Below are 7384 nucleotides of genomic sequence, written 5' to 3' on the forward strand. Positions count from 1 at the left end.
CTTTGGTTCATTTTGAGTTAATTTTTGAATGACGGTGCTAGGTAAGAGTCTGACTTCATTTCTTTGCACGTCGATATCCGATTTTTCTAGCACCAAAACTATTTTTCCCCCATTGAATGGTGTGGGCACCACATCAAAATCATTTGACCATATGTGGGAAGACTTTTTTTTCTTTGTTTTTTTTTTTTTTTTGACACAATCTCACCCTGTCATCCAGGCTGGAGTGCAGTGGCATGATCCCAGCTCACTGCAATCTTTGCCTCCCAGGTTCAAGTGATTCTCCTGCCTCAGCCTCCTGAGTAGCTGGGATTACAGGCGCCTGCCACCACACCCGGCTAATATTTGGGTTTTTAGTAGGGACGGGGTTTCACCATGTTGGCCAGGCTGGTCTCGAACTCCTGACCTCAGGTGATCTGCCTGCCCCAGCTTCCCAAAGTGCTGAGATTACAGGTGTGAGCCACCATGCCCACCTATTTTTCTGGGTTCTTTATTTTATTTCATTGGTCTACATATCTGTCCTTTTGAGAAGTGTAAGTGCTTCAGCTTTGTTCCCTTTTATTCAATATATTTTGGGCTATTCAGGGTCCCTGGAGATTCCGTGTGAATTTTTAAATGGGCTTTCTCTTTCTACAAAAAGAAATCATTGAGATTTTGATAGGAATTTCATTGAATATGTAGCTTGCTTTGGGTAGTGTTGACATATTAACAGTATTAATTCTTCCAATCTCGGAATGTGGGACATTTTTCCACATATTTATGTATTCTTTAATTTCAGCAATGTTTTATCATTTTCATTGTACAAATTTTTCAGCTGCCCAGTTAATACCTAAGTACTTTCTTTTCTTTGATGTTATTGCAATGGAATTATTTTTGTAATTTTCTTTTCAGATTGTTTATTGTTAGTGTATAAAAATTCAACTGATTTTTATGTGTCGACTTTGCATACTGCTATTTTGCTGAATTCATTTATCAATTCTAACAGGTTTTTTTGTGGAATCTAGGGTTTTCTACACATAAAAGCATATCATCTGTGAACAGAGATAATTTTACTTCTTTCTTTCTAACTTAGGTGCCTTTTATTTCTTTTTCTGGCATAATTGCCCTAAATAGGACTTCCAGTCCTATATTGAATAGAAGTGGTGAAAGCGTCTTCCTTGCCTTGTTTCTGATCTTAGAGGAAAAGCTTTCAACCTTTCACCGTAGAGTATAATGTTCACTGTAGGCTTTTTATATATGGCTTGTATTATATTGAGGTACTTTCCTTCTATTCTTAGTTTGTTGAATGTTTTAATTATAAAAGAATGTTAAATTCTGTGGGATAATTTTTCTGCATCAGTTGAGATAATTATGTAGGCTTTTCTCTCATTCTGTTAATGTGATATATTACATTGAGCCATTTTTATATATTAAACATCATTGCATTCAGAAATAAGTTGCATTTGATCATAGTGTATAATCATTTTGATATGCTACTGAGTTCCATTTGCTAATATTTTGCTGAAGATTTCTGCATCATTGTTTATAGGGACATTGTCCTGTAATTTTTTTTTCCTGTAGTGTCTTTGTCTGGCTTTGGTATCAGGTTCATGCTGACCTTATAGAATGAGACAGGAAAAGATCCCCCCTCTTCAATTCCTCCTCTTCATTTTTTTTAAAAGGTTTGAACAGATTAGTGCTCATTTTTCTTTAAATATTTGGCAGAATTCACCAGTGAATCCATCAGGTCTAAGGTTTTTCTTTGTTGGAAGATTTTTCGACTACTGATTCAATCTCATTATTAGTAATAGATCTATTCATGTTTTCTATTTCTTCATGATTTAGTGTTGTTTTGTTTCATGTTTCTAGGAATATGTCCACTTCATTGAAATTATCCAATTGTTGGCATATAATTTGTCGTTGAACTCTCATAATCCTTTTTACTTCTGTAGAATCAGTAGTTATATGCCCACTTTCCATTCTGATTTTGGTAGTTTGAGTCTTCTCTCTTTATGTCTTAGCCCCATTAGGCATCTAAATGTTTGTAATTGTTGTATCTTCCTACCTGTATTAAACATTTTATGAATATAAAGTTTCCTTCTTGTCTTTAAGAAGATTGAAGTTTATTTTGACTTAAAGTCTATTTTGTCTGCTATAACTACCCCTGCTTTCTTGTGATTACTATTTGCATGAAATATCTTTTTCCTTTTGTCCACTTTCAATCTATTTGTATATTTGATCTAAAATGAGTCTCTTGTGGACAGCATATACTTCGACCATGTTTTTTCAATCCATTCATCCAATGGCTGTCATTTGATTGGCAAGTTTAATCCATTTACATTTAAAGTAATTACTTATAAGGGTGGACTTGTCACTTTACTATTTGTTTTCTATATGGCTTATAACTTTTTGTTATTTCATATCCTTATTACTGTCTTCTAGGTTTAGTTTAATTTTTGTAGTGGAATGTTAAAATTCATTTCTCATTTCCTTTTGTATATATTCTATAGACATTTTCTTTGTGGTTATGAGGATTATGTTTAATACCCTTAAGTTATAATACTCTAATTGGCATTTATACCAGGTTAACTTAAGTAACATATAAAAGCTCTACTCTTTTAACAGTTCTGCCTCCACCCTTTTTCATGTCATTCACAGAATGACATTTGTATACATTATGTGTTCCAAAACATATACTAATAATTATTAGTCTCTTAAATCACATAGCAAACAAAATTTGGAGTTATAAAGGAAAGCTTCAATAATACTAACCTTTGGACTACTTTTTTAAAGTTTCAAATTCTGTAGAAAACTAAAAGTACAGTTACAAACCATTGTTATATTACTACTAGTTTTTATAATTGCTCACATTCTTATTTTTATTGAGATGTTTATTTCTTCATACAGCTTTGAGTTACTGACCAGTGTCCTTTCATTTTATCTTGCAGGACTCCCTTGAGTATCTTTTGCAGGTAAAGCCTATTGGTAAAGAATTCCCTTGGCTTTTGTTTTATGAGACCATTTTAATTTCTCCCTCACTTTTGAAAGAAAGTTTTAGATATAGAATCCTTGGTTGACAGTATTTTTTTTCTCTTAGCACTTTGACTATATTGACTTTTAGCCTCCAAATTTTCTGAGAAATCAGCTGATAGTCTTGTTGAGGATTTATTATATGTGACAAGTTCCTTCCCTCTTGCTGCTTTCAAGAGTCTCTTAGTTTTTTTCTCTAAAAAATTTTACTATAACATGCCTCAGTGTGAGTCTTTTTTAGTTCATTTTACTTGGAATTCATTGAGCTTCTTAAATAATTATTTTAATGTCTTTCATCATATTTGGGAATATTTCAGCTATTATTCTTTCAAAAATTATCTCTTTCTCTTTCTGTGTCTTCTCCTTCTGGGACTCTCTCAATGAATATGTTGGTTGATGCTGTCCCACATGTCCTATAGGCTCTTTTCACTTTCCTTCAATCCTTTTTCTTTCTGCTCCTCAGACTCAATAGTTTCCATTGTCCTATCTTCAACTTTATTTATTCTTTCTTCTTTCTGTTCAAATCTCTCTGAATCCCTATAGTGACTTTTTTTCATTTCAATTATTATAATTTCAGGTCCAGAAATTCTCTTTGGTTTCCTTTTACATTTTCCATCTCTTTATTGGTATTTCCATTTTTTTCCACACATCATTTTCTTGACTTTCTCCACATCTTCCTTTAGTTCTTTCAGCATCTTTAAAATGGTTGTTTTAGGATCTTTGTTTAGTAGATCTACCATCAGGTCTTTTTCAGTGGCAATTTCTGTTGATTTATTTTTTTCTTTTGAATGGGTCATACTTGCCAATTTCTTCATATGTCTTTTGATATTTTTGTTGAAAACTAGACATTTGAATCTAATAATATGGTTAACTCTGGAAACCAAATCCTCTCCCTTTCCCAGGGCTTGCAGTTTTATTATAGCTTTTATTGCTGTTGTTGTAGGCTGTCTCTGTGCCAAATATCAGCCTGTGGTATAAACTTCAGGTCTTCTCAAGTCTTTTCTAAGCCCACACCTTTCCTTACACATGCATGGTAACTTTCTAATTTTCCCCATGTATGCAATTGCTTTTTAAGGTCCTAGTCTTTAATGTCTGGCTTCCAAAAGGGGAAAAGGAGAAAAATAGGTGTGGCAGGAATCACTGGCCCTTTAAATCTCCTGGAAGTCGTTTCAGTCATAGAGGGAGGGCTTGCAACAAGCGGGGGAGAGGCAACAACAATGCCTCCCTATCCCACCCCCCCCCGCCCCCATCTCTGTCTGCACCTCTGTGATCAGAAATAGCAATTGGTAATGAGAACACAGAACCTGATATTTGGAAGACAGGATAGTTTTTGCCCAACGTGGCTCCTGCAAACTGTGGGCAGGTTGTTCCAGGAACACTTGCAAGCTGCCTGCCATGGGGTTGGGGGTGGGAGACAGATTCTATGGTGGTAAGAGCTAAAATCAACCTAAATTAACTGCAATTTACCATCCAAGCCATCCCTGGAAGTTACAAGCCTTCAACAGACTCCAGAGTTCCAAAATATTTACATCAGACTCATTTTGCTAATGCAATTGTTGTCTAGGTGGGGAGACAGATTCCTGGTGTTTCCTATTTCCATCATCTCAGATTCCTTTCACCAATAGCTCTTTATTGAATAACTGAATGGTGTTCAATTTTGCCAATATGCCACATGTGATCTAATAAATCCCCCATTTTGGAAATGTAAATTGTTCTAACATTTTTAGTATTATAAACAATGTTCTGATAAATATTTTTCTTGCTAAATCAGTTAATCCACCCATGATATTTCCTTTAGGATAAATTGTTAGAAGTATACTTCTAAGTAAAGCATGCAAAAATGTAATGCTATTAAGTAATTTAGAGAAATATAACATCTACTTATTTTCTTAGCAACAGTGTACACAACTACCCAGTTATCTTGCCTACACTGGCTCTTATAATTGTTTTTTAAAGCTGATTATATTGTTAAATTCTGCAGTTACTTGACTATTAATGAGGTTGTTTTATGTGTTAATTTGTCATGGCTAAATTTTTTTAAAATTCCTGTTGCCTACTTCATTATTAAAATTTGACTTTGGTTTTAATTAATTTATGAAATCTTTTATTATTGAGATATTATTGTTACTAACCTTTTTGGCATATATGCCACACACATTTTTCTAAGTTCATTTTTTTGTTTGTTTTAAATATTTTTAAAGTTTAAAAAATGTTTAAAGTTTGTAATTCCTAGTAGGAAAACATTATCTAAATGAATACCCTAATGGCAAACCACTGTAAAATGCTTCAGCTGCATTTGGGGTTGAGGGGTAGTGATTATCTTCAAAGCGACCCAGCTCTCTTGATGAGAAGGTCAGAAGTACACTGGTTGGTATTATTGTGACACCCATCCAAAGAATCCTAGGGGATCTAGGTTGCTTTTCCTTCAGCCAGGGCTTTATTTATCAGGAGGGCATTATTATGCTTGACCTCCAAATTTGGCTGATAATTTACTGATAAGATTCATAACCTTTGGGTTGCTCTGGTATTTTGACATGTTTGCTGGGTTCTGAACTACATACCAGAAGGCCACTATAACTTTTGGATCCTGCTTGGCTTCAAGAACCTCCGGATCACTAAGAATTTCATTAAGTCCAGGCATTCCTGCCACCCCAGGTATGGCCTCTCCCATTCCCAGCATTCCTCCATGAAAATTATCAGGCATTCCCCCAGGAAAGCCACCAGGAAAAGGGCCATACTGAACTCCTGACTGTCCTCTGGCTTCTTCAGCTGTTTGGGTTCTCTCATGCTCTTCTGAAGCCTTCTTAACTCTTTCTATTCTTTCTTTGATCTCTCGCTCTTCATGTTTTCTCTCACACTTTTTCTGATGTTCTGCAATTGTCTGCACCCCAGGTTGAACTTCTTTCAGCATTGCTCTAGCATCTTCATCGTAATCCAATTTAAAGGCAAGGCCAAGCAAGATCATGGGTTGCTTCGTTCCAAGGGTCTAAGAAACCTGTGTGATTTCCCTCATGACTTGTAAGGCTGAACTGAATCAGGATTTATTTCAATGGCTCTGTCACAGTCCCAAATGGCAGCATTTGGCTTCTGTAATTTGACAAAGACACTGGCCCTCTTGGTATACAGAACGGCCAAGGGAGGATTCAGCTTGATGGAATCTGTGAATGAGTCGATGGCTTTCTGCAGTTCATCATCAGTTAGGGTTTCAGTGGCATCCACTTTCTTACCATTTACCTGATCCATCATCTCCTCTGCTATCTCTGCATTTTCATTTCCCATTTCTTGAGGGGCATCAGTGTCTGGTTCAATCACACCTTCATTATCAGTTCCTAGGTCACTTTCCTCACTTGATGGTTTGTCTGTCTTTAAATCTCCTCAGCCTTCTTACTGTTTTCTCTTCCTTGATATTTTCTTCTGATTGAGCTTTCTGAGTAGCAGATGGCACTTTACCCTGCATGCTCTCCACCCAATCCCTCAGGAAGCGCATTTTCTCATGCGCAGAACGCTTGGATCCTGCTTACATATTTTCACGAAGGCCGGAAGCTTGTTCACTTAGCAGGGGTCCATGGTCGGTAGGTGGTGGGTGAAGCTGAGGGGCTGCCGCTGGGTTCCCAGGCCAGGCCCTGGTTCAGCATGACCTCAGTTTCCACATGAATGACCTCAGTTCATTTTTTATGATGTTTTCCACTATATTCTTATCCTGTGTTATGCTTTCGATTTTTGCATTAAAAAGGTCTAAATATTTTTATTTTAGAATTAATTTTAAATATATAAGGCATTCAAAATTAAATGCTGTGTGGTGATAAATAAGCATTTGTTGTTTTTTTTTTAAGATAATAGCTTATTGAGATATTCACATTTAATTTCAATCTTTGAAAGTGTACAATTCAGTGGTTTTTAGTGTATCCACAGAGTTGTGTAAACATCACTACTAACTTTGAAACATTTCATTACCAAAAGAAAAAAAAAAACCTTTCCATTAGTAGCCACTGCCCATACCCCAGTTTTTCCTGCCCCCTTCCCCAGATCCTGAAAGCCACTAATCTGCTTTTCATCTTTAAGAATTTAGGTACCCTGGAGACTTTGTATAAATGGTGCCTCACGTATGTGGTCTTTTGTGACTGGCTTCTTTCACTTAACACAGTATTTTCTGGATTCATCTATGTTGTAGTTTGTATCAGTAATTTATTATTTTTTATTGCCAAATAATATTCTATAGTACGGAATATATCATATTTTGTTTATCCATTAATCAGCTGATGGATATTGCCACTTTTTGCAAAGTAGGAATAATACTGCTATGAATATTAATGTACAATTTTTTGTGTGTGAAACTATGTTTCCAATTCTCCTGGCTAAATACTAAGACGTGAATTAG

General features: G+C 35.6%; 1 pseudogene; it reads right to left on the bottom strand.

The window, feature by feature from the left end:
* Positions 1 to 5464: 5464 nt before the first annotated feature.
* LOC129481851 (hsc70-interacting protein-like) lies at positions 5465 to 6573 on the bottom strand (annotated as a pseudogene).
* Positions 6574 to 7384: the final 811 nt, after the last annotated feature.

Source organism: Symphalangus syndactylus, chromosome 5 (assembly GCF_028878055.3).
Source record: "Symphalangus syndactylus isolate Jambi chromosome 5, NHGRI_mSymSyn1-v2.1_pri, whole genome shotgun sequence".
Lineage (NCBI taxonomy): Eukaryota > Metazoa > Chordata > Mammalia > Primates > Hylobatidae > Symphalangus > Symphalangus syndactylus.